At 42.3% G+C, this 26,100-nt stretch overlaps 1 protein-coding gene across 6 annotated transcripts in view; it reads left to right on the plus strand.

Moving 5' to 3' along the window:
• The first annotated feature begins 7,035 nt into the window (after positions 1 to 7,035).
• Positions 7,036 to 26,100, plus strand: part of CUNH10orf71 (chromosome unknown C10orf71 homolog) — a 29,702-nt gene continuing 10,637 nt past the window's right edge. For 2 of the 6 annotated variants that reach the window (XM_018069133.3, XM_018069134.3), the window contains exons 1-2: positions 16,492 to 16,774; positions 22,483 to 22,713. The gene's annotated coding sequence lies outside the window, so the exon portion shown is untranslated. Of the gene's footprint in view, positions 7,115 to 16,480; positions 16,775 to 22,482; positions 22,714 to 22,835; positions 22,924 to 26,100 lie in introns of those variants that run through there. The other 4 variants (XR_001920217.1, XM_018069136.3, XM_018069137.3 and 1 more) reach the window with 4 other exon arrangements.

Below are 26,100 nucleotides of genomic sequence, written 5' to 3' on the forward strand. Positions count from 1 at the left end.
GACTTACTCTCATAAGTTCTCACATTGTTTTTGAAAAAAAGGAGTTTGGAGTGTGACCGTGAAGATAAAGGGATGATGTGTGATTGCTTGCTTCATCATTGCCTGCAGGGTCTAAGTTCAAGAGAACAATGAGTGTCTGATATAGGCAGTATTTCCTCATGCACAACCCACAACTCACCTCTTCTCCAAGAGGCAGGTCCTCACAGAGCTTTTTCCTTTATGAAGTCATCAAGCCAGATGGTAGCTAAACTCATACTGCTATATCTAAATCAAGCAGTTTTGGTAATGTAGACCTACTTGAAAACCAAAGCAATTCAGTAAATGCTAGAAGGAAGTTGCATCATCAAAGTCTCTTCTCGCTGCAGTTGGTGCTGGGAGAATCATCCAGGAGACAGACTGGGTACTGAGGGTCAGGACTTCACTCAGTAGTCCCAGGACTCTCTCTCCGGCTGTGTAGTATTGTAAAAATAAAACTCTCCACCTCCACTATGTTTAAATATCTCTATTTTCTCCTGCCTACCTAGCTGCCTGAATAGAGACCTTTAGTGCATGGGTGTCTTGACTGATGGGAATTATGACCATTTTCTTAACTTTTGTGATCTCACACAATGTGTAGAATTTTTTGCGAGAACATTTCTCTACAGCAGAAGTTTCTTGAAGATTAGTATCACTGAGCTGATTTCAGTAATGCTCTTGTGCTGGTTTCCTTCATGTTTGTGATTCATTTGTTGCACGGGAGTGTAATTGTGAATGGTAACCTCCAAAACACAGGGCCAACAGCTGAAATGTATTTGTCCAAAGTGCTCCTGCTGGGAAGTTGTAGCTAACTAACTTGTTTTCTCCCAAGTGGAAAAAAAACAAGAAGAGTTTTATTCTTTCAGAAATCATGAATGTAGATGGGGTGGAGGACAAGACAGGGAAATGAGGGATGCTATCTCCTTGCTTATCTGCAAGGCTTATCATGAGATAAGCCTCACATGAACTGAAAGCAATATCAGACTCATATCCTGACAGTGTGCCAGGGTTATACAACCTCTACCCACAGGCATGTGTGGCACGATGGAGGACCCTTTCTTTGGTCTGGAAGCACAGCTCCTGGCTGGGCTGTGCCCCTGTTGGGAAGGGCACCCTCAAGAAACAAACATAACAGCAACAGGGACATAATTACCTTGAGGCTTCATGTCACCAGAGTTCCCTGTAGTGGCTTGCTGCAGTTGACAATACCACAGCATGAAAATGAGCAGTTTAGATGCATTTCTTACTCCAAATGCAACTGTTATTTAAGATTAAAATCAGTAAGCTCTCTTATCGCTTTCAGCTAGTCACACCTTCCCACATAAATATCTCTCTTTTACTTGGTTTCCTTTCCCTATGAGTACATATCTTTCTTCACCTCTGGGAACATACTGGTGCCTCCCAAAAGCTCAAATTAAATGGTTTGCTGAAACCAACATGTGGGGTGGATGTATCTGTTAGATAAAATTGAATGCAGAGCATTCTGGCTTCCACTGGTATTTACAGTTAAACATGCCAGCAAGGTTTCAAACAGTAAAACTGTGTCCATACAGGCTGGCATGGCTTAACTTAAGTGGGTCTAACATCACTTGTTTCACTGGAATTTAAACCAACACATTTTACATGTTATTTGCTGTACACTGCAGCAGTGAATCTGTGGCTAGTTAGCATGGTTCAGTTGATATGGGGTGGTTGTGATAGAGTTGTAACCTGGTTTACCACAGGAACACATCTGACTGCAGGTTTAGCGTATTACACAAAAGTTTGTCATTAACTGTTGAACCAAGTCAAACAAGGTGCCAAGTTTTGTATAAGCAGTATAACTTAGTGCTCAGACCAAGGTCTGTGTTCCTGTAGCATGTGGGTTACCACATATCACTACTTACCATGGGTCTTATTCTCCTCCCTTGGCTGCCAACATAATTATGTGTGATTTCTTCATAGGCCCGTTCCACCAGAAAGATAAAGTTTGGTTTAAGTTCTTACTGGGAGGACTTTCAATCTGTGCTGCTTCTGCAGAGTCAGACTTGGGGCATCTGAAGAGGGAAGCAAGATCCAGAGAGGGAAGATGGGCCAGTAACGTTGAGCCAGAAAACTGCTGGGCACTAATGCCCTCAATGGCCTGGCAGCAGTCAGCACAGCACATGTAATTGCAGCTTCAGTGACCTGCTGTGCTCTTTCTTCAGTCAGTAGTCTCTTAGTCAAAATACTGCTGTAAAGCTAGAATCAAAGAGATTATACCAAGGGACGGATCTGTTTTAACAGAATCATTTTCTAAATTGAATTAAATTGCTGTTCAAAGTGTGGTTCCTTCAGTGACAGAAATATGATTTTACCTCTTTCTATTCCTGGTAGCTCCACAGAATTGAACCACCTAAGAGGACACAAGCTTCATGTACCTCTACAGCTTGGCATTTCCACTAAAACTGGGCCAACTTTTGATAACAAAACTGTAATTGTCAGTAATTTTTAAATTAAGAGCCTTGGTTGACTTTCTGCTCCCAGACTAAATCACATAGCTCTTAGAGAAACATCATTTTATCTCATACCAGTGCATATCTTTCATTGCTGGTAGGGCTGACAGCATCTCTTAAAGACACAAGACTTCAGGAGAGCAGATGCTTTGTATTACTTCTGCTTGCTTGGCACTTTGAACCTTTGCAACACTAACCAGCTTCAGATCTTTCTTCTGAGCTGTAAGTGTGAACTCGTGGTTTTGGGGGGACTGAGGTTTGATAGCCTTGTGTAGAAACCATTTAATGACACTTTCCTCCCTTTAAATGAAAGAATCATTTCTTGTGCTAAAAGAAATGTAAAAATTTATGTATTTGCCAGATAAGTTGGTGTCTCTGAATTAAATGCTGAATCTTTTGTCTCTCAATAGAAGCATGAGGGGCAGCAAACCTTGTCTTAGGTACAGGTGCACTGAAAGAGAAAAACCCAGACACTTACCTGCAATTTCAGCAAGGCATTCTGGAAGACAAATGGTACTGCATGAACTAGGTGCATTTATGGTTGTTTATGAATAACTAATAATTGCATTAAAGGTGTAAGGTTGACTGGGCAGGCTTCCTATTCTGGAATTAAAATCTCATCTTAAAATCTTTAGCCATTTGGCTTGTGATTAAAAGCTGTCTGACTTTTCCACATTTCACAGATTTCACAGAATTTACTAACTTGGAAGGGACTCACAAGGATCATCGAGTCCAACTCTCAAGTGAATGGTCCATACAGGGCCAACCCACAACCTTGGTGTTATTAGCACCGTGCTCCAACCAACTGAGATTGGAGCTCAGTGCAGGGAAAAACTTGAAGCTGTCAGTTGTTCCAAGAGCTAATGGAGACATTAAAAATATAGCAGCCTACTGGGGAGAAAACAGGGTGTGTGGGGAACACGTGTTACTAGCATATGCTGCAACTGGACTGTAAGTGGTCTCCACATATTCATGAATGATGGCTGACCTCCACTCTCCTAGGGCACATGTGTGCATGTCCATCATGACAACGCACTCTGAACTTACTCCATCAGAGGCTCTTAGGAACTTAACCCTGGTATCTGTTTCCAAATATAACTCTGCTGGTCTGCAATATAAGGCAGTGGGGAGAGCTGCTGCATCAAGGAGCCATTTGGAAACTGCTGCAGTGATATCCACCGAGATTTCTATGCCTAGTTGATGACCTTCTTTGCTAAGAGGCAAATGTCTGCAGCTTGTAAAAGAAAAAGATGCCTCTGAATGCCTTTCCACTTTTAAAAGCTCCTCAGTGCCGGCTCAGCAGAGCAAGTGAAACCCACAAGTGTCAGTGCTTACTGTACTTACACTGTATGGATTCGTGCAGGCATACATCTGGACAAGGAGGCATGTACCAAGCAGGGGTCTGGGAATAACTCCTGGAGCTACCTCTGACTTAGAGCTAGAGCTTTGACCTGAGCCAAACCACTAACTAGGAACTGTTTCAAAGTCAGTTCCTGTGTAAATAACCCCTCTCTGCCTCAGTGTCCTCATTTTTAATCTGTTTGTAAAACAAGACTGCAGAACAGTTCACAAGGGATTAGGGAAGACTCATTCGTTTGTATTTAAAGTACATCAGGATCCTTGGAGAAAAGTTCCTTATTAGAGCAATAATGAATACAAAAAATAATAACAATTCTATTATCACTGGGAAATTGCAGGGATTTGGTCAGCATCACTTGATACAACTTTGTTTGTCTTGTAGATTACAACAAAAGAACAAATCATCCTCTCTAAGTGTTTTTGAATGTGGAGGATGAAAATGATATATTGTGATCTTTTAAAAGAAAATTAAAACTTTAACTCTGAGGTGTGTGTAATAAAATGGCACTTTAATTCTCTAGTGTGCCATGCCGCCTTCTTCTGTTAATTTATTCACTTCTTTTCTTTTTGTGCTTCATGCAATATTCTGAAGTTATTAATGTGGTAATATATTTGACCACAAAAACCTGCCTTCTAGTGTTGTTAAGATTGTGAATTAACTCCACAGTGGAAGGCATTTCTGACTTCAAGGCAAAGAGCTCATGCTTGGGATAAAATGATTAGCAACATGACAGATATGCAAGAACTTCTAGGAGAAGGTTTTCCCAGGTGTCTTGCCATGATACGTGTGCATGCTTAGGTGTCATGACCCCGAGGGACCCCAGCTGTCAGTGTTGTGTGTCTCTGGTGCAGAGTGTGGTGCAGACACCTGGAAACACCACCACCTGAGCTGCTGCAACCCCTGGGACACACGTGATTCCCCCTGAATGGCTCTGCCAGCACTGGTGTGCTGGTATACCTTCCAATGCCAGAGTGAGCGTGATAAGTGCCAGGCTGAGGTCCCTCCTTCACACCTCCCAGTGCAGCACACACTGGCAAAAATCACTTGGTAAGGAGGCACTCAAAACCCATAGCAGCCAACAGAAAGGCATCTGGTGGGACTGAACTCAGTTCAGTGCAATCTAAACCAGATCCTTGTAACTCTACAAACACTTCCAGAACTAAGATGTGGACCTAGAAATGCCCAATCATTTTCATTTGTACCATTGACAGAATGCACCTTGTACTGATTATTGCATAAAGCCCTGAAATTACCAGTGCCAGCCGAGATTATAGGTACTTGCAAATGTCTTTTATCTGACTCCTTCCTTTATCCCTGTGCATAGGCTCTTGTAGGACTCATCTGCGTTAATGGTACAATTTACACAGACTGCACAGTGTAAGTAATGGGCACAAGTTCAGCACTCCCTATCTGTGAGGCTTTGGCAATGAATGGCAAAAATTGGGGTAGAACAGGTTTTTGTTAGGGGTAGTTGCTAGGATTAATATAAAGCATGAGGAATGGGAGTAGTTAAGGAGAAGCTAAACTGAGTGGTATATTCTACATGCAGCATCCGGAGTTACTGAAGCCTCAGCTCTGCTGTGGATGTAGCAGGCACTCGTGGGGCAGCCTGGAGAGGCTGTCTTGGCAGAGAGCTAAAAGGAGCAGGGTTTTCCAAAATGCTTTTCTCAAGCATATTGCTGTGTTGGCTTTGGTATGTGTGTCTCCGTGCTAGTAGGCTACACTCATGCCTCCAAAATCTCTGCTTCATGCTCAGTGGTTAGAAAGGCAAATAGAAGACTGGGAAAGGGACCAAGAATAGTATTGTGTCCCCACATAAATCCATTCTGAATAATGCCTATGGTAATTACTGTCACCTCAAAACAGTCATAAGAGTAGATTAAAGAAGATACAGAGAATAGAAGTGTGGAGAAACACAGAATATTTTCTTCCATGAGAAGAGATTAAATAAAAAGGATTTTTGAGACTAGGAGACAGAGTGATAGGGTTTGGTTTGGTGGGTTTTTTTACCTTTTCCACAATCTAGGAACTACAGGCCATAAAGTGAAAACCAGTAGAAAGATAATCCTGGCCAGAGTCTCTGACTCTTTTATTTTTTTTATGCTCTTGCAAGACACTGAAAAATAGGGTTTGTGTGGGAGAGGGTTAGAGTTTACACTGATTACCTGGAAAAAAGACAAGTGAAATTGGTGCACAAAGGACCTCCTTAAATCTTTTTCTTTGTCTGACCTGCTGAGGCACATCCTAACAAATGCCAGACAGCATTTGAGGAAGGCTGGGCTGAATCATGGTACCTGCATCAACCTGGATTTGGTGGTCTGTCCCATTGTGTGGACAGTGCAGTCCCTACAGAGGGCTCAAAAAAATTTGACTCTTTGATAGAGGCTGCATAAATAGTTTCCATCCTGGCATTTTTACTAGGCAACAGTTATCTGGCTCTGGGTGGGCAGGGATTCATGTCTTTAGTAGCATTAATCAAAGATCTTCTAACTAGCAGCATTTCTCGGAAGACAAATGGCTAATGTCCACTTCTCATGGCTACTGCTTTTCCATCCTCTTTTTGGGCCTTCCTGGTCAGACCATCAGCTCCAGTGCTGTTGTGTGACCTTTCACTTCATACCTGAACTCCCTGACCCAAGCAAGAGAGAGTTTGGTTGGTGTTGTCTTTGGCCAGCAGGTTACATCACCTTAGCCCTTTGTCGGACTCCTGGAGAAGAATGAGGTAGAGGTGAATTTTTCACTTGGTGAAAGAGTTGAACTGTAACTACTCATTCCCCTTGCTGCTTCCAGGCAGAGAGCTGCTGTAGTGGGGCCAAGCCATGGCCACCCTCTCCTCTGTCCCCCAATCCTTGTGCTCAGCACACCAAGAGCTGAGGACATGCACTTTTTCCCGGGCTGTAAAATGACCAGTGAAAGGAAACAGACTTCAGTGCTCATTTAGTTGGAAAACAGCACCTGTCTTTTTAGGTGAAGGCAGTGTTTGCTTGTCACTCCTGTCAGCAGCATGGGCTCTGCCTGAAAGGCCCTTTAGGCACCTGATGGTGTTAGGGGGAGCTGTGAGGACGTGCTGCAGCACCCGCAGCTCTGGCAGGCCCTGGGGCAAGCGGAGGGGGGTTCGGTGTCAGCCCTGGGGCATCGTTGCCAGCACCACTCAGCACCCTCTGCTCCCTCCAGACACTCTGACCCGGCCGTCTCACAGTCTCCTGCCCACGGCAGGGGAAGGAGGGCATCGGTTCGGGCAGATTTTCCCTATGGAGACAACTGGGTATGTATCTCTTTAGTTCAACTTTCCGGGTGAAACGCTGTTTCCTCACTGATTTTGAAATGAAATATAACACCTTTTGCTTATATGAGCTTGTTGCTGGTGAGGTATGGCACCCTGTCTTGCTTGCATTTGCCAGAGGTTTAAGAGTCCACCTTCTCTCTCCCTCTTTCCAGCCTAGCTCTGAAATTCTGCTGTGTTGCAGCAGTCAGGAATGACACTGAGGTCTGAAATCTTAGGTCAAGGCATGTCAGGTTGTAGTGTGTACCCAGCACTGGACAACGCTCTGCACAGGGCTTCTCCTGCTGGGTGACAGCTCAGCGTGGCTTGCTTTGGAAGGTTGGAATGAAGTGACTTAGAGGAGAATGCTTGATATGTTTAACTGCCTTTGATCTGATCCTATGAAATCCTAATCTGTTCATATTTCCTGCTGAAAAATTAACAAGGAGAATACAGGAACAGACCTGCAAATTTTAGAAGAAAAATTATTACTTTGGTTGTCGTGCTGCTCCTAGTTTTCCCTTTATTCTTTTCTTGACTTTTTAGTACTTTCTCAGTATCTCTACTCCCTTTAAATTTCCTGTTTTGTGCATTGTATTTGTGTTTCCTTGCTCTTATGATCTCTGCCATTGCTGGGTTTCTGTCCCCTTTCTGAGACCAGAGTCCTGCCACCTCTCTTCAGCTGTCTCAGCTCTCGGTGCCCAGGCTAAGCTGCTCAGGAAGACTTCCTCTCTTGTCTGCCAGAAGGACTGTGTCCTGAGACTGTGACTCTTCCTTGCAGGAAGAAGGGCATTTCAGAGCTCCCAGAGTTGTCTGCTAACCTCCATGAATGAGAAAGGGAGCTGAGATGGCCAGTTTAAACTTGTGAAAGGCCAGCACTGGGTGTGATGGATTTTGTCCACTGGATCTCACTTTCTTGCTCATACAGAATATTTTGTACTAGAGCATTTCTCTCTCTCACATCACTGATTATGAACTATTCATGCATCCAATACTGAAGCAAGCATTCTTAAGTGTCTCTGTCCTTTGAGGGTGAATTGTTGCATTCCTGTGCCCCCCCAGTAGTAATAAATATCTTCTATTTATAGAGCATCAAAGTTTCCCAAAGAGCCACCTTTGGGATGGAACATACCAACAGTTAGTGCATAGAAACCCTAGACAACAACTTAAGACATATGAATGTATCCACTTGAAGCTGAAAATGAGATTTCATTTGGCAGGAGATAATTGCAAAAGTTATTAATTATTATTGTTGTTGTTTATGCAGCTCTAGACTAAAGAGCAATAGGCACTTTTAAAATACTACCAACAGTTAGATGAAAGCACAAAGGCATTATGATCATACCATAGTAATTTGCAGAAGGCAGAATGTGCTACTAAAAATCCTGCCTTGGAGGTTTTCCCATCTAGGACTCAGCATAAGCTGATGAATAGTCCATAATGCCAGAAGAGGAGAAAGTTAGCTTTTCTGTAGGTTCCCAGTGTAACTTGAGCATATAGTTCAGTTGCTCTAAAGCTAACAACATGTCTACAAAGCGTGTTGTAGGTGTTTAAAGGTGAGATCTGGAAAGAATTCCGATAGAAGTATTTGAGATGAATCTCTATGTGTTTTGCAGGGTGATTTTATTCAAATGGGCAGTGGTTGGGTTTTTTTGTCTTAAGCAAAAGGACCATGTGTACATGGACCTGGATTTACAAATCATCATCTCTAACTGCAAGAGTAGGTATTTGCTCACTTTAGTACTGGACACAGTGGAAACCCCTAATATACTGAATGACTGTTAGTAACATCTCATGGGCTTCATGAACTAATGTAACTCAAATAGTAAATATAAGGACTGTGTGATTATATCTGAAGTACTTTGTGGAAGCAATGAGTCTACAAATGATTTTTGAAGGAACTATGAAATTTGCTGACTATGATTTTTTACATTAATGCTAAAATAAATGGTAAAGCTGGGAAAGGTACAAAGGAAAATGTGAATAGGATACTGGAATCAACCATTCATTAACATATCTAATGCTGAACAGTGCAAAAATATTCTTGTTTAAATGTTTGAATTTTATGCATTTCTATTTACACCACCTGTTCCAAGGTCTCATTAGCATCCCTCCTGTGAGGACATCACAAATTCTGTCTTTGAAACAATAAGCAAGCAGAGAATGTTCCAGCTCCCAGTCGTGTCTGTGGAAGGGTTTCTGTTGACTGGAGCTAGCACAGCTGCATCAACCAGGCTGCTTCGATTTCCAAAATATCCAGCTTTCATGTGCCACTTTGAAATATCTGCGAGGCTACTGTCCTTCAACAGAGTTGAAATATTTAAATCAGTGGGACTTGTGATCCCAAATGACATGGATGCTGTTGAAAGTGTTGCCAGTCTGTACATCAAACCTTGCCTCTTAGTTCGGGCCTGCCTGCATACACAGTCATTTTCTTAATGGATTTCAGATACACTTTGGAAGTGGGAATTACTGCTGTGTTTGGAAATAGCAATACTTTCTGACACTGACTAAAAGATTGCAATGAAATGCACTTTGAGCTTACAGTGCTTAAATGCTTCACCCTGTGCTCTGTATTGTGTGTAAACACTTCTGAAATCAAGCAGGATATCTGTATGACTGCCATTATGGATCTGCTTAAAGTCTTGATTTTGCAAATTTGTTTAGTTTTATTCCTAAGAGAAGAGTCCCTAATCTCTGGAGGAAGATAATTAATCATGTACATGTTTGGAACATTAGAATTTTCATCAGTAATAATTTTATTATTGGTTTGTGTTTGTTTTTTTTCCCTAAAATGACTTTGTAAAGTTTAAAGGAAGTCGGTTGTGGCTTTTTTGAAAAGACAATAGTTATCTCTTTATTCCCATTATATTTTTCTTCAAATATTTGACAGCATGAATTTTCTAATGAGTTTAACAGACTACAAACCTTCAAAAAGTGCCTGAAGGCAGTGATTTAAATGATCATAATTCAAACCACATGCCTTTTCCTTAATGGAATGAGATTAAAGAATTCCTTTGTTTGCATTTGTCAGTTTATTGATACCAGCCACTTTAGTACATTTGGTACCGTGACCTTCAGTCACAGGAATCACTTTACTGCTAAGAGTAATCTCTGATTACTTGGGACTCATCTGGTTAATCCTCATTAAAGGGATGTGACATAGTTTTTAGGCCTACGGGATTCCTAGGGGGCTCTCTGATGCTGTCTTCCTATCTACCTCACATATCTCACTGACCCTACTTTCTAAGTGCAGCTACAGGGAAAGTATGAAAATCCATCCCTAGTTGCCCAGTCCACCAATTCCCCAGCCAGATTTTGCCAAGGACGTTTTGCCCAGGTCCGTGTGTGTCAGCCAGCCCAGGTGTGCTGCGTGTGGGGGAGCTGGGACTGATTCCTGCAGCGAAGCAGCACAACCGAGTTCTGTCTCTGATTGCCCTGTTTCTGTTTCCTCACTTTTCTGCAGCAGTTGCTTTCTGTTCCTCATTTGGCTCCTTTCTTCACAGTCATTATTTAGCACTGTTCTGCAGAGAAGCACATTTACTATCTTTCAGACCAGGTTTTTAGCTGCTCTTGGCCTTCCCGTGTCTGCGCGAATTCCTCCTGCTAACACTGATAATCTCACTGCTTGTTAATCTTCCATTCCTGACACTCAGCAAAACCTTGAACAATTACACATTGGCTTTTTCTGAAAGGCTGGGCATAAACTCTAGTTCCCTCTCTAGTGCTTTCTGGTTTACTGAATGCCAGTTTTAGATTGCTTACTTTTCTTAAATATGACAAAGTCATATCTCTTTAGAAAGACTGTATTATAATTACTTGGATTACTGGAATGCAAAAAAGGCAAATAACTACGTTGCTTCTTGCAGTTAATGGGTGTGCTCTGATCTGCTGGTGGACTAGAAGCAGGTTAGGCAATTGTGTTTGCTGTGGCTTGAATACTCATGGTAGCTGTTTTTCTGCCAAGACACGCAAAACTGAAATATTTTTCAAAACCTTCATGGTTTCCAGCAGTCCTTTCCGGAGAAGGCTTCTGAGCTAGAAATAAAGTTGGTTTGAGAAGGAGGAAATGCAAATTTAAATTTCTTCCCTGTCTGATTCACATCTGGGCTGAAATCTTCCTCTGAAACCAAGCTGGCCTCCCCTCACTGCCCACTGGTGCTCCAGTACAAAACCATGCAGGAAAACATTTTGCACCCCAGTATCTTCTGAACACATTTGCAGGACTCTGAGTTTTTGAGATAATGCAGGTATGTTTTGAAACTTCATCGACTGCCGAGGAATAAAATTATCATATTTTCTTCTGCTGTGCTTCACTCCTTCCTCTTCTTGGCCCGCAGCAAGTGTATTCTACAAACCACAAAATGAAAACTCATGTAATTCAGGCAAACCCATTGGCTTATAACAAGTTTTAGTGTTTTATTTCTCTCTTTACCTCTCCTCACCCAGAGATAAGCACACGTTTGAACCGCAGCTACCTCTGCAGTACCAGCTGTACTGCAGCATAACACAACTTCCTCCTGTAATGCAGCGTACCACAACTTCCTCTTGTAAAACACTGGCTTTTTCCAGCATCTGGAGGGAGTCAGTCCTGCACAGACTGCTCAAACCCCATCTCTCATTTGTGAAGGAACCTGGCACATGATAGGGACAGTGGTTCTGTGGAAACTTCCATGGAAAATCATCCAGTGTGTTGTGTGAAATGTAAAATACTGTATGAAATCTGGATGGGGATGTGGGGGGCAGGAACAAAAATCATACTGTCTGGTTCACCTTGTCTGTAGTGCAGTGATAGAGCGCAAAGGACTCTGAGAACAGCCATGTGACACCTCTGGATTGACTAGACTTCTGGCTGCCTGTGCTCTCATACGATCCCCCTAAAAATAGCACCTTATGCTTCCCATCGTGGTTTTCCAGCTATTTTAATTAGCCTGTGGTCTCCAGTTTTTGCTTTGTGATTCGTAAATTGGAAATATTTACGCTAGGCCAGTAACTCCACGTTCTTCCAACCTCTCCTTAAACTAGATGGATTACAGCTATGTTTATAAATTACCTAATGCATCTGTCCTAATCTCTCCAAATGCTGCTGGCTTCAACATAATAATGGGAACTAATTTTTAGATCACTCAGACTACTTACAGGTTTTTTTACCTCATCTGATATGTCACAAGTGGGCTCATTTCTTAACCTTTAGTTGAAAGAGTGGTTCACTGAGTGTCCTGGGACAGGCTGAACCTTTTCTACAAATGGCAAAGTGCTGTCAGTTTCTGCTGACAATTCCTGATGAGAAGGGAAAGATTTCCAAGGTAAATCAGGTCTCAGATGGCAGAGGTACCTAACATGTTTTTGGCTATCTTAGTGCAATCTCTTTGAAAAATGGGCTCAGGTAGAACATTGCTTTGCAGGATTAATCGCTTACTTGTAGAATAATTTAGTCCTCTTCTGGTGTTTTGCATCTCCCGTAGTAAGTTTCTTTTCTGCCACATCTGTCTTCCACTCTTTGTAGAGTGTTTAATAGTGAAGCAATTATACAAAAGCATATTTTTGGGGTTCTGCAAATGTGATCACAGTATGTGGGATAGCTGTGTTACTGGCAAAAGCATAACTGCTCCTGACTGAAGAGTCAGTTTAATTATGGGGGAAATAAGTAGGATGAGTTTGTGACTGACATCCTTGCCAAAACTGTCACTGAGGCTGTGTTTTTAGGGTCCTTCTAATCTATATCTGTTCTGGTGCAATGGCCAGGCACCTCCCACAGTTTCAGGATGAGTGTTCAGAGCTGGAATCCAGACAAGTCATTTCTGAGTCAGCTGAGTCTGGGTGCTATTGATGGCACAGCAGCAGGGAGAGGAGATCAGGAGATTAGAAATTCTTTTAAAATTGATTTTAATGTCTTATTCACAAATGGACAAAAAGTTGGTGGAACCAATGTCTGCCAGTGATCATAATGCAAACAAAGCTGAAATGTAGCAAAGTTGGTTGGTTTCATAAGAAATCTGATTTCAGAGAAGAAACATAGCAATTCTTTTTAAGAAATAATATCTTTTACTCTTTCTGAGGGCAGGATGAAAATAATTTTGATATTGTATTATATTAAGCACCATATTATAAAATTATTATGAAAGATTAAATTAAGGAAATATTTCTTTTTCTTGAACTATTCTGAAATTTATTCCAGAGCTTCCTTTTACAGAGACTTTTTACTTTGCTGGGCCTCATTCAAAGCTTCAGTTAGGACAAATAGAAAAAACTCTAAGGAGTTTAAAAAACTTCTCTCCTTGTCAGAGCTCTAGGAGTCCCTGGAGCTGGGACTGACAAACTCCAGCTACTGACAAAGTGTGAACCCTAAGGATTAGCCCTGGAGAGAGGCTGTGGATGAGTCCTGCCCTGGTCTCGTTGCACATATTCTGCACAAGGGGTGGATAAGTAGCCCTTCCAGTAAGGTGGAGAAATGGCCCCAAGGGAAGAGGCTGTAGGACTGCCAATGGTTCTGAGGTACTGGGGACCTTTCTTTCTTCACCTACATCTCAGCTGGGTTTGTCAGGACAGAAGTTGGTTCAAACCAGGATGTGTAAGGGGCTGGGCCCAGAAGAGGACACAGAGAGAGAGGAGAAATATGGCAGAGATCTACCTGTCATTTCCTCTAATATCAGGTGCAAAACAGCATGTGTTGGCTGACAGGAGGTGCTGAGCAGAAAATGCAGCCTTGATCTTGTTCCCCTTTGTGAGAGAAAATGCCTATAAGCAATACTTCCTTGCTGCACTGCCTTTGTTTGGCTGATATGATCCTGAGGCTGCTCTGTCCAGCCAATGTTCTACACTCATCTGTCCAGTGCCCAGAGATCAAGTTATTCCACTCACTGTGATAATAATCAACAGAACATTTAATCTGTAGCTGCCAGGTAAGAATTGAACCTGCATTCCTCGGCTGGACAAAAAGTGCTGTAAGTAAACAACTGAGAACTCAATATAGTCCTATTGCTCTCATGGGTTTCTAAATAGACCCCTTGCTTGTTATTGCCATGAGAATTATAAACATTTACTTTCTACAACCAAAACAGTTTGATGTTTGCATTTTCCTAATCCAGGGTGATGTTTTCATTTCTGTTTATAATCAGTTCCACTTTTTGCTTTCCATATACCAGCAACTTTTCACATGTGATTCGTGCATTGACCCCTCGGGGTCTGCATACTGCTACTCTGGGATTTGCAGCTAAGGTAACAAAGGAAAAAAAACTGTCTCTTTCAGTAGGGCAGAGCTCCATTTATTTCCCTGGAGAAAGTGTTCAGGGATGGGAGACAAGTCAGAAAAAGCTGAAAGCTACTCCTCTTGCATAAGGCTTACATGTCTGTATTCTCAGCATTGCCAAGCATACAAAGTTTCAAGTGTGTGTGTATGTGTGAAAGATACATTCATTATACATACATACATTTTCCATTGACGTATTTGTGGAATTTGCATACTCTTTTCATATAGATTTAAAATTTCAGTCTAAATTGCTGTCTACGAAAGTTCAGTGTGATCTGTTGTTGCTCTACACTCACTGAATGGAAGCAGCAGGAATTTTTGCTTTGTAAATTTTCTGGGAGCAGGATAACAACATCTAAGTTCCGCTGGGTCATGTTTGTTGTGCATTATTCAGTAATTTTCCCCAGAAGTGGTTTTATTTTAATGACAGGCCATCTGATCCCAGAGTCTCATCTGAGCACTGAATTTGCAAGTATATATCTTTATTATCACCATATTTGAGTAAGGCTATCCCAAGATTTGAGTCCTTTCAAAGCTGCAGTCTGCGAAGCACATTCATCATGATGAATGGTGTTAACCCCAGCTGCTTTCATGTGAGAGGCCTGTTTTAGATTTACCAAACAATCAAACACCCTTCCTGCACTAGCAGTTACAATTTCCATAGGGGTCTTTCTAGTTGTGATTCAGCCTCTAATCAGTTCACAAGTTCACGAGCTTATAGAAAGCAGGGCTATACCTGCCTCACTTCGTAGACAGCAAGGATGGGTTTATTTTTAGCAGAAGTATTCCAGAAATACATTCCACTCCTCTTCAGAAATGTGTGGGAGAGACAGGCACATATACAGACAGTTTTGACTACATCAGTGGCAGTGGGGGCCTGAAAACTACTTTTCCACTGTCTGTTTTAATCCCAAACTTGTTTTTTTTCAGTATGCACCTGTTCTCTCCAACGTCTGAGTTCATAGGTGCCGTGATTCATGGTACACCAGACCTTTGTGCATAAGTACTCTTACAGGTGGAGGACATGGGAAACTGTTGGAACTGTGTAGTTCCAGGCCAGAAGTTAGCAGAAGTTCCCTGATGTTTGGCAAGACCAGCATTCAGCTTGGACTGTGTTAGAAGAAACACTTGAGCACCAAAAGCCCAGACCAGGAGTTTAGGAGAATGGTCTTCGTAAAATCTTCCTGCTGGTAGCTGAAGTGAACAATACACTTCTCTCAGGTGGGGAATTCAAAACTGAAGATTGCTTTGGAGAAGGCAGGTCATTGTCCCTCCAAGGAGGGATAGGCCTGGGCTGCTCTTGGATCTCAGGGACAATTAGTTCATCACAAGCGTCCTGGTGCTTGGAGATTCTCAGGCAGCAGCTACTGTGTGGTTGTTACCTTGTTCATGCTGTAGCAATGTAATTAGCAGCCCTTTTTAAAATGCAAATGACACTAGGCTCATGTGGAGTCCTGCTCTATCATGGAAGCAGGAGTTGGGCTGTAATCACAGGAGATCTTGCTTCTTATATTGCTGCAGGCTCCTTCAGTAAGGAGCTGTATGCACCAGTGTGGCCCAGGGTGCAATCCATTGTTTAGATCTGCAGTACAAAAACTTAGCTTGTTGACTTCATGGCATATTTCCCCAATTATTCAACATCCTATTGCAGTGTGCCAAATGAAACCCAATGCCAGTATGTATCTCCCAGGAGGATGACTGATCTTGTTTGCTTTGGAAGGACTGTGGAATGGGGTCCTTACTCCAAGAACACTGGCTACATTTGTCCAGCCTTGATGATGAAATGAGCTATTTATGAAAAAACACCCATAAGACAGTAATGTGTTGCTTGTGTGCAGACTTACACAGTATTTTTAGTGGTGACCTTAATAAACACTTTGACTCACACCTGTAGGCACAAAAATGCAGTGCTCTGAGGTTTGATTCATTGGCAGTAGTGAACCAATTGCACAGCACTGCTTTCTGTATTAGTTATCTCTGAAGCATTACCAGTGGCGAATCTGAGTGTAAAAATAGCTGATGACTGTTTGTTTCATCTGTCTGTTACTTGACACCGCATGGTTATTCCAATACGTATGTTTGCCTCTTCCCCACCATGATCTCCGTTTGGTTTCCCCTTGCCTGATAACTATTTAAATACATTTTACTAACTTCGGATTCCTTGCTCATTTCACTTCACCTGGCTGGGCAGGTCTGCGAGGGCTCAAGGGTTAGCTCCTCCACTTTTGCTGTTTTATTTATTTTTCAGTCATCATTTTTATTAAGATAACCATGTTCAGAAGAAGAGTCTGACACACATAAATAATGGGAAGTGCTAATAGTAAGCAGGTTGCTGTAAAACTTGCTGGGGCTTTGACTTAAGGGAAGAAAGTGCAACCCTGTGCTATCCCTATCAGGAAGCTGGAGCACAGAAGGTAAGAGAGAAGCATATGGATGTTTTTAAAACAAGGAAATTGTTAAGGAATTGTGGTTTCTGAGCATGTGAATGCATGTGCACTCAAGGATCACTTGTGTGATTGATCAGGTAAGAGAAATCAAGCAGCATTTAAATATTTTCTTTAGTGATTAGAGTTGGAAAGTCCTTTTGTTTTGTCCGGCTTTTTTCTGCTCTGAGAAATGCAGAATTGTCTCTGAAAGTTTGTGTGTGGAAAGATTTGTATGCAGTGATTACTGTTTATGACATATAATTATTTTATAAAGGGGCATGATCTTCTTAAAAGACCACTAAATTGCTATGAAGCTCCATTTAATTGTCTGGTGCATTGTTCTGTAAGTAACTTTAAGCAAATACATTGATTGTATTTTCCAGATGATTACTGCCTACAGATAAACTACTTTTAAAAACTTTTGTGATTTGTATAGGGGTCTGAGGCATTTTTGTTTTCTTTTTTTGGAATAAATAGGAATAAAATAATTTAAATATTTTATAGAAAACAGTTAGTATACTACAGAATCTGAAAAAGTAAAATAATTCAAATACTTAGTCAGTGCTAAGAGGCCACTATAAATGACTGTGACTATGACTTGTATCCAATTTTAATCGCTGGAAAATTTCTTAAATGGCATAAGCTTTTCTGCCTCCAGTTGTTGCAGAACTTAATCTGCTATCCCAAGGAACTGGATTTTATTAGCCTAGCGGCAGAACTGAGAAGCAAAATAAAAACAGAAATAATTAAAATTGAGCTCGAGAAGACAAACTGGTTATGCTTTTTTAAATGGCCTGTGAACAGGCAATGTAATTAAATCTGAGTAAGGAAAAGTTTTGCAGCAAAAGACCAAAGTGATTGGTTCACACTGACTTCGTACAGCACCAGCTATAGGGCTCCTCAGTGGTCCTCTGACATTGCTGGGACAGAGGCTGGGGAGAAGGAAAAGTGAGAAGAGATAAGGACAAATAAGCTTTCTGGACAGGATCAAAGGCTATGGCTCTCTACCTTCACTTCTTCGAGGAACTGTCTGTGTGAAAAGCAAATGCCCTCAGTTAAATGCTTGAAGGATGAGGTCTGTGACAAATCCTAACAAGTAAAAGATTCCCAGTACATTGGAGCCCCAAACCAACTACGTTTCTCCATCCTTCCACACTTGTCACTAGAAAGGTATTTATATACATATTATCGACTTAGTTACCAAAACAGTTGTAACAGGGCCTCTCTGGTGAACTCGAAACCACAGTTGGGTGGAGATATGCAGGTGTAATTGCACCCCAGCACTGCAAACCAAAAGCACACAGAAATTTTGCTCTGTAGCCCCTTATTCCTACCTGCTTCTCTGAAATGCTTGTCTTGCTTGTACTTGCATTACTAGACCTGTGCAAAATGTCCATATCCCTCCAAGACCAGGGAAAAAGCCAACTAACCCTGTGAACCATGTTGGGAGAAAATACCACTCATCCATATCAGTCTTTCTGTTCTTTAGTCCAGCTGAGTTTACAGACAGGGAAAGTTGCTGGCAGAGGCAAAATCTGCAAATGGTTTTTAGCTGCAGGCTTCACTGTGCTGACTTGCCTGCAGCCAGGGTGCCAGGTCACACAGAGCTTTGTCTACTATAAGCAAATGGGTGAGTTCATTGCTTTTAGAGGTAGTGTGCATTGCTTGAGGTAGTGTCACATTTTGGGATCATGTGTCTGTGAGCCAGCTGACAGGTGTGTGGGGAAAACGACCAAAGTGGGAGCTGCATGTGTGCACTGGTAGGGAAACTTTACCCTTGAGAAAAGGTTGATCCTCTTCAATCAAGCCTGCATATGTTTTTGGACGGGTCAGTGATTGCTTACACATATATATCTAAAGTTGTGTGTGTGTGTATATATATATATATATGTATATATGTATGTATGTATGTATATTTGTGTGTGCATGTCAAGCTTGCTGTTTTGTGACTGTCTTGGTGCTTGCCAGGTTTTTATGGCTCTCAAGTGTGTGTGGTGGGAGAGACTGCCACCAAGACCCCTGTCCTTTACCAGCCTCGGAGAAACTGAGGAGCACTGAAGCCATAAGAGGACAACCCTTACACAGAAGTAAGGTTTCCTCTCCCTTGGGTTTCCCTTCCAAATGATCCTCTTTGGACAGGAATAAAAAGCAGATATTTAATTACAGTCCTAAGTTTCTTTATCATCCATCTCCTGTGCTTGCAAATAACAATATACAAGAAGGCAGTAGCTAGTAATGATTAATCTAAATCATCTGGTAACAGTCAGACCAATCTTTTTATGAGCCAAGCAGGTCAAATAGGGATGCATCTTTATTTTCAGCCTCTCACATAGCTACATCCCATTAATTTCAGGGATGCTTTCCCTGTTACTTATACGCTTATATGCCACTTATATGCCAAAGGGTGTTTTGGGGACTATCATAGGACTACAACAGTCAGGTACACAAAGGCTACCTAATTCATACTTTCCACTTGGAAAAGATAGATATGAAAATCTCTGCAATTTTTTGAAGAATCTCTAAAAGACATGTATGTGGTAAATATTTGGCTACATCTTAACATGCAAAGTCAGCAAAGAGTAGTGTCCAGCAGTTTGCAGCTTCTGCAGGTCCACAGTCTCAGATGGGCCCATATCATCTTTACTTGGATCAGACATAAGCTCTCATACCTTAAGGCCAGCTTGGCCTGCCTGTCAGCTTCATTATAGACCCATGTACAATTTCGCATGCTTCTGATGGCTTTTGTTCTGTGTTCTGTTGATACTTAGTTCGTATGTGTCCCTCTTCCCATCCTTTGCATGTTTTCAAAGCACAGGGCTCTGTTGTGCAGAAACTGGATGCTGGCGCAGAAGAAAAAACATACTCAGAGGGAACTGACCCCTGCAAGCTGCATCCAGGGTTTGTGCTGAGGCAGTGGGGCAGCATTACTTATCATGATGTTGTTGTTCACTGAGACTCTTTGTTTTGACTGATCTACTTTGAGGTAGTGGCATTAGGACTCAGTCTGTTTCTCCGAAACTGAGAAATTATTCTTTGCCCATGCTTGTGAACTGAACGAAGCCATGGACGAGTAGCTAGAATTGCCACTTTGGTTATGTGGGAGAACTGAGGAGAAGGGCTGGGGAAGAAGTAGCTGGTGATAGCCTGATGCTGATGCTATTGTCTGCCTGTAAGCTTCTTCAGAGGGTCTGGGTGGTCTGGAGAAGCACTGTGATGACAGCATCATTGAAGTTGCTGAGGGAATGACTCAGCCAAAGTCATCAGCGTATCTCTTTGGGAAAAAGTGTGGATTCTGATTAAAACTCCTGATGTTTTCCTTTCAGTCTTTTGCATATATCCTTTACAGAATCATTGCAAGAAACACCATAGCATGCTCATTAACTGTGAAAGAATGAGGAATTGCCTTGGGGACACACTATTTAATCATAACAATTAATCAATCTCTGAATAGGAAGAGGGAGTCTGCATTACTCAGGGCAAAATCAAAATAACTCCTGTGCACAGTGAAGAGGGAACTGGAAGGAGCTTCCATCTTGCTCAGGATGAGATTTTTGTCCTGGCTTTGCTCCACAAGAAGAGGGAAGTAGTATGGCCTCCAGAGATACCTGGGGGCAAGGGTGAGTGGGCTCTCCCCTGCTGTCCCTCTCAGAGTCCTCCCATAGGTGTGTAGCTGTCTCATGGCCATCTTCCATACAGCAAGCAAAAGGCAAACCACAACTTTTGTCCTTCAACTTGAATGGCTCTGCTATAATCACAAATGGGAAGCGCTTTGTCATCAGAGGAGAAATGTTATGTGAAAGGATGGTTATGTGCTTGAGTCATATGCTCTGGCATGTATGTGTGTATTACCCTTCCACCCACACTCCCAAGAACAGAGTTCTTTGGACTGCATTTGAAAGCTGTAGCAAGATGTAAGCAAGAAATAGCTCTATTCCTGCAGCCTGAGCCAGAAAATTTTGAAAACCAAAGCCTCCACCTTCTCCCTTACTTCTGGTACACATACCTATTTGTCTTTGGTAACATAATACAGGTATTTCAGGATATTGCCTGTCCCTAAATTCTGTGGAATTCAGTGGGTGAGAAGACTACTTAGAACTTGGAACAATTATGAACCTAGCATGTAGAAGTGGCTTGAATTTTTTTCTTTATAGAAAACAGATCTACCAAATCTTTGTCCAAACCTTAAAAGTATCCAGAAGTTATAAAGGAAAGGAGCGAGACTACCGGTAAAAAAGTAATACTTGTTTTCTGCAAGTCTGTTATTTCCTGAGAGTGTATCCTATATGAGTGGGTGTGGGTCAGACTCTCCTTGTCAAGAAGCTTAAATGTAAGCTTGAGTGTAAACTTGACAGTGCAGATGGTATTGGTGTGTTGGGGCGGACGAGGAGAGGGCAGTGTAAGTGGGGGATGGTTTCAGATTCCCAAGTCTGGAAAGAAAAGTGAGGCATGGCTGGTTGCTAGCTGCAAATTTGCTTGGGTAGGTCACAGAGGAGAATGCACCTGCTTCCCTCTTGTGTCTTACATACTTGCTGGTATCATTACAATTTTCCCATGACAGGGGCTGGGACTGTGTGGCGTGCTCCTGATTACAAGGCACCCAAACCATTACATTTGTTTTCTTGTCCATGTATTTTATTTCCCTTCCCCCTCTGTCATCTCCCGTCTCAAGCCATTACAATCCTGTGGTACTCTACAACTTTCCCTCTCCTGTGGGAAAGTCTCTCTCCCATTCAGGAAGCGAAAACTCAGATTTCATCATCTAAGCCTTTCTTGAGACTGAATGGAAGGAGATGAATACTTGTCTGATCAGCCAAAATCCTGCCAGTGCTCAGCGAGGGGGCTGTACCATTGCAAAGTCAGTTGTCACCATGAACTAGTGAGGAAGGTTTGAGTTTTAATGATCTCAACAAGATATAGGTATCAAGCACCTGAGGCAAAGCAGATATCTTTGCAGTTAGTCACCTGCAAATCTGGACATATTTCACTATACAATATAATGTCAAGCTACAGCACTATACTCAGTTGAAGGTGGGGTTTTTTTTGCAGAGACTAAAGTACTATCACTTATGAAAGGCAGTGGGAAGAAATATTTTTGCCTTAACTGACAAAAGTTAAGCTCTTCTTGTGCGATTCAGAAATCTTAGGTTTGATTCCATGCCCTGCCACAGATGCCCTGTTTGGTCTTGAGCAAATCAGTCAGTTGAAGCTGGGCCTTAGCTGCTGATCTGTAAATGAGACAGAAATCCTCCTTGCAGTAGGAGAGTTTATAAAGATAAATAGCCACGAGGTGTTCATGTACCATATTGCTGGGTTGCTGTATAAATATCTTGGTGTATAGTGACTGACCTAGTTACAGACAGTGGCCTTTTCCAGGCAGACATTTAATGCCAAGAAGTGCACTGTTTGGGTTCAGTTGCTTAAATGTCACTTGTCTGTGCTGACTTTGGGTCATGGGAGGAGCACTGTCCCTTTGCCTTGTGTTTCTCATGGACTTGTGCTGTTTGTCAAGTGCTGCACCTGCCCTTTGCCTGTGTTAGTCATGTGCTCTGTGCCTTTGGCTTCCCCTGTCACGTCTGCATCTTACTGGCTCTTCAAAGGCAGTGAATAGGGCTCATGTGATGGAAGGGGTGAACAGGAGTTGCAAGAAAGCCTCAGTCCAGGTACAACTCTTTCTGAGAGACATCTCCTTCTTCCAGACTTAACAGGCCTGTTGGCAGGATGGGGCATTTGGAGGACATTGGGAAAGGCAGTCCGGAGACCGGCTGGAAATAACTGTTGGGTCCTTGCCATTGAACCAGAAAGGGAAAGGTAGAGACACTTGCCATGATTCTCCATAGCTGTCGCAAGCAATCTCTATTCCTCCCATTTTTCTTCACGTGAGGTCTTCATCTCCCAGTGCTTGAAGCTTTGTGGTCTGAGCTGAAGAGGTAAGCGTTTCAGCTGGGGCTGGAAGACATTCACATCCTTTGGGGAAAGGACACAGAGCAGGACACATAACACATGGTCGTTAGCTAGGTACACTCCCTCCTTGCGTTCATACTTCCACCAGGTTGCACTGACCTTCCTTGAACTGATGAGTCCCTGGTTCCAACTCCCATGGCAACAGATACTGTAGCTTCAGTAGAGCTCACTGGAAGAAAAAGACTTCAGCTCTTTTCTTCAGAAAAAAAAAAAGTGGTTTGATTAAACAAATAAAATCACAATCATATTCATTTTAATGACATTTCCCCTAGAGAGATAATTGGAAATTTATGGGGTTTATAATTTGAAATATTTACTTAGGGAAATTTCAAAACAAGATCACGCTGTTGCATTATCATCAGAGTATTGTTTGACATAGAAAATAAAATGAAAAGTTTCAGTTAAAGTTAAGTAGCATACACCCTCTCTGATTTAAGGACAGTAATAACATAGTATTTTAACTATTATAGTATATTTACATGTTATTTCTCATGGTCCATAGTGTAAAAATAGTGAAATAATCTAAAATGAAAAGATTTTTTTTAATTTTAAATGAAATTTTGAAATTTATAATTTAATTTCTCTTCAGAATCTTTATTCCATGTAAAATTTCAGAAACTATCTAAATGAGAACAACATCCCCTAACACATACACAAACACATTTCCAAAGGATGATATTGTCCACAGGATGGCAATACAGATTGGCAGCCAGCTCTGTTTGTCCAGTCTGGGACTATTGCATGTCTGGGACCATACCATGTTTGGGACCACACCACTCTTAGGTCTAGGTATTCCAGTAAATATTGCAGAAAAGAGGAAAATTACTTTATCTCAAATGCACTGCTATTGTCAGCAATGAGCGATACAGGTTAGAAAATCAGAATTATCTAGAGGACACAATTTGGTGGCCCAGCAACGTGGTATTGGTTCCACATCCCTTTCCTTTGCATGTTGGTCTGAATTCCTCATGGGGGTGAGGTTTGGCTCTTCACAGCTGTTGAATTTCACTTTCCTGTGGTTACAGTTGCATATGCAGCTTCTGGATAGTGCATCAGTGTTGGCTTAGGAAGTAGATGTATTCAGAGTCACCAATTCTGTTCTGTTATTCTGCTGACGTCAGTAAAATGACTCTAGATTTATACCACTGTAACTGAGAACAGAAGCTGGCCCAAAGTCAAGAACAGTCTCTCCTCTTCTCGGGCCCAGAACAAGCTGTTCGAGACACAATTGCGAGACCAAATCCTCAAGAGGAATGGACCCAGTCTACCATACTGGTTTGATGAAGACAAATGGTTCCTTCATCTTGCTTTCCAGTGCAATGATCAAAAATCTGATGCTGGAATAGCTGAGGTCAATAGCAGGAGAATTCACTTTGGCTCCCCCTTATGACTGCAAAGCATAGGTGCAAGTGATCTTGGATGAGGGAAATGGAGGCTTGTGCTAATAGCTTTAATTTTATGGCCATGGCAATCCAGATGTTGCCTTTCTTGATAGTTCAGGGAAATGTGGCTTGAGCACCACTGACTCTCTTGGTAGGCAGCTCCCCCTCCCCTCCTCATTGAGGGTGTTGTGATCCTCCCTCAGGTCCATATACCCCAAGGGTTGCTCAGAGAAGTCATGTGCCTGGAGCAGCCCAGGCATCAGGGCAGATCAGAGAGCATTTTTCTCCAATACAGCCCAATATGACCAGCTCACACACCCTGGCAGTCCAAGCAGCCTCACACAAGGGATGTTCAAGTATTCTACACCAGACCACAAGGGTTTTTCGTTAGTTCTCCTGGACATCCTTCTGGCTCCTTGTCTCTGGTAGTGACTCACATCCTGACACCTGACACTTAATTCCCTGACACCTTCTTATCTGTTTTCCTTCTTATCTGCACAATGAAGACATCAGTGCTGTGATCATTGACCAACAGCAGCATCCTCCATAGCCATTCATGTGCTGATCACTGCAGCCATGCAGGATTTTTTGGCAATATCCAAGAGAGCTCACTGAGCCAGCCCCACTCAGGCTAAGGAGGAGCTGCCATCGACTGGGAGCCTTGTCTCAGCCTGCTGACCAGGCCTGTTTCCATCCAGCCCTGTCATCTGATTATGAACTCCTGTGTGTGCCATGAGCAAATGTGCACCTATGCAAAAAAGTCACCAATTCATTAGGGATTCTCCTATTTCCCATGGTAAGAAGCACTAACTATTCATTGTCATGATGAGCCCCTGGAAACCCAAAGCAGCAGCATGTGTGGAAGTAGAGCACACTACTGAATAAACCACAGCCAGCAGTCACCATAGGGCTCTAAGTTTCGGGCTGGAAGTGTGGATGGATGCTATATAGAGAGAACCACATAAAAAAAAAATCAGCTCACAAAGATCAAAAAAAATCTTTCCTCCCTTTCCCTTCTCTTCCCATTCTCATGGGTAGTGCAGTGCTACTGACTTTAAACTGCTATGCAACTCCCAAGGGTGCTGCCAAAATGCCGCTGTAGTGTCTCATGGCACAACACTTCAGCCAAATACCACCCCAGGGGGGTGGGGGAACCAACTGGCCCTTTATATATTGCAGCAGCAGTGATGTCATACACTCCAGCCAAGTTTGCTGGTTTGCCCAGCTCCTGTCTAGTGAAAAAAAAGGTTGACATTCAGTCTGTGCCAGGCCAGGAATAGTCTGTAATTTAACCTCCTCATCACAACTTGCTATGTACTTAAGAGAGACACTGAAAAAAGCCTCCTATTTAAAAGAGAGGGGAGGTTGGTTTCTGATTAGGCTACTTGAAATCTGTGTGTTCCTGTGAGCTTTTTCAGTCGCTCATATCAGATGATGCCTATTGTTAACCCCTCACACATTCCTCAGCATTTCCAAGCAGTTCCAAATGCCCAGTATTGCTTTCCTCTGTCTTTAAAATAGACTAAATTCAGACATCCTTAAATATTTGAACTAGCTGAATCCTGAACTGACCTGAGCTCAAACACTGCACCTTGCTTGCTGGCTGCCATGTTTGTCCAGAAAGGTAAAGAAATGGGGCTTTACCAGGTTATTAAACCTGGCATGAACAGCTTCTCTGCCTAGTTCAGAAGTTGCTGTCATACCTATACAAGGGATAGCTAGATCAGTACAGTGCTGCTTTTTCCATCCAGTCCCAGTAATGATCTACACCTTGAACACTTGGTGCAGATACAGCTTTTCTAGCTTGAAACATTACACTGCCCAAGTACAAGTATTGTGTCCAGGCAAGACAAGGATCATCACAAGGGTTTCAGAGTCAGTGACAGTCACTATTCTTTTCTTGATCAGTGGCGCCGAGTTGTTTTTGTAACAGTGACTCCATCTAGGAAAACAATTTCCATCTAGGAAAAT

This window comes from Manacus vitellinus, unplaced genomic scaffold, assembly GCF_001715985.3.
Source record: "Manacus vitellinus isolate BGI_N305 unplaced genomic scaffold, ASM171598v3 scaffold_15_pilon, whole genome shotgun sequence".
Lineage (NCBI taxonomy): Eukaryota > Metazoa > Chordata > Aves > Passeriformes > Pipridae > Manacus > Manacus vitellinus.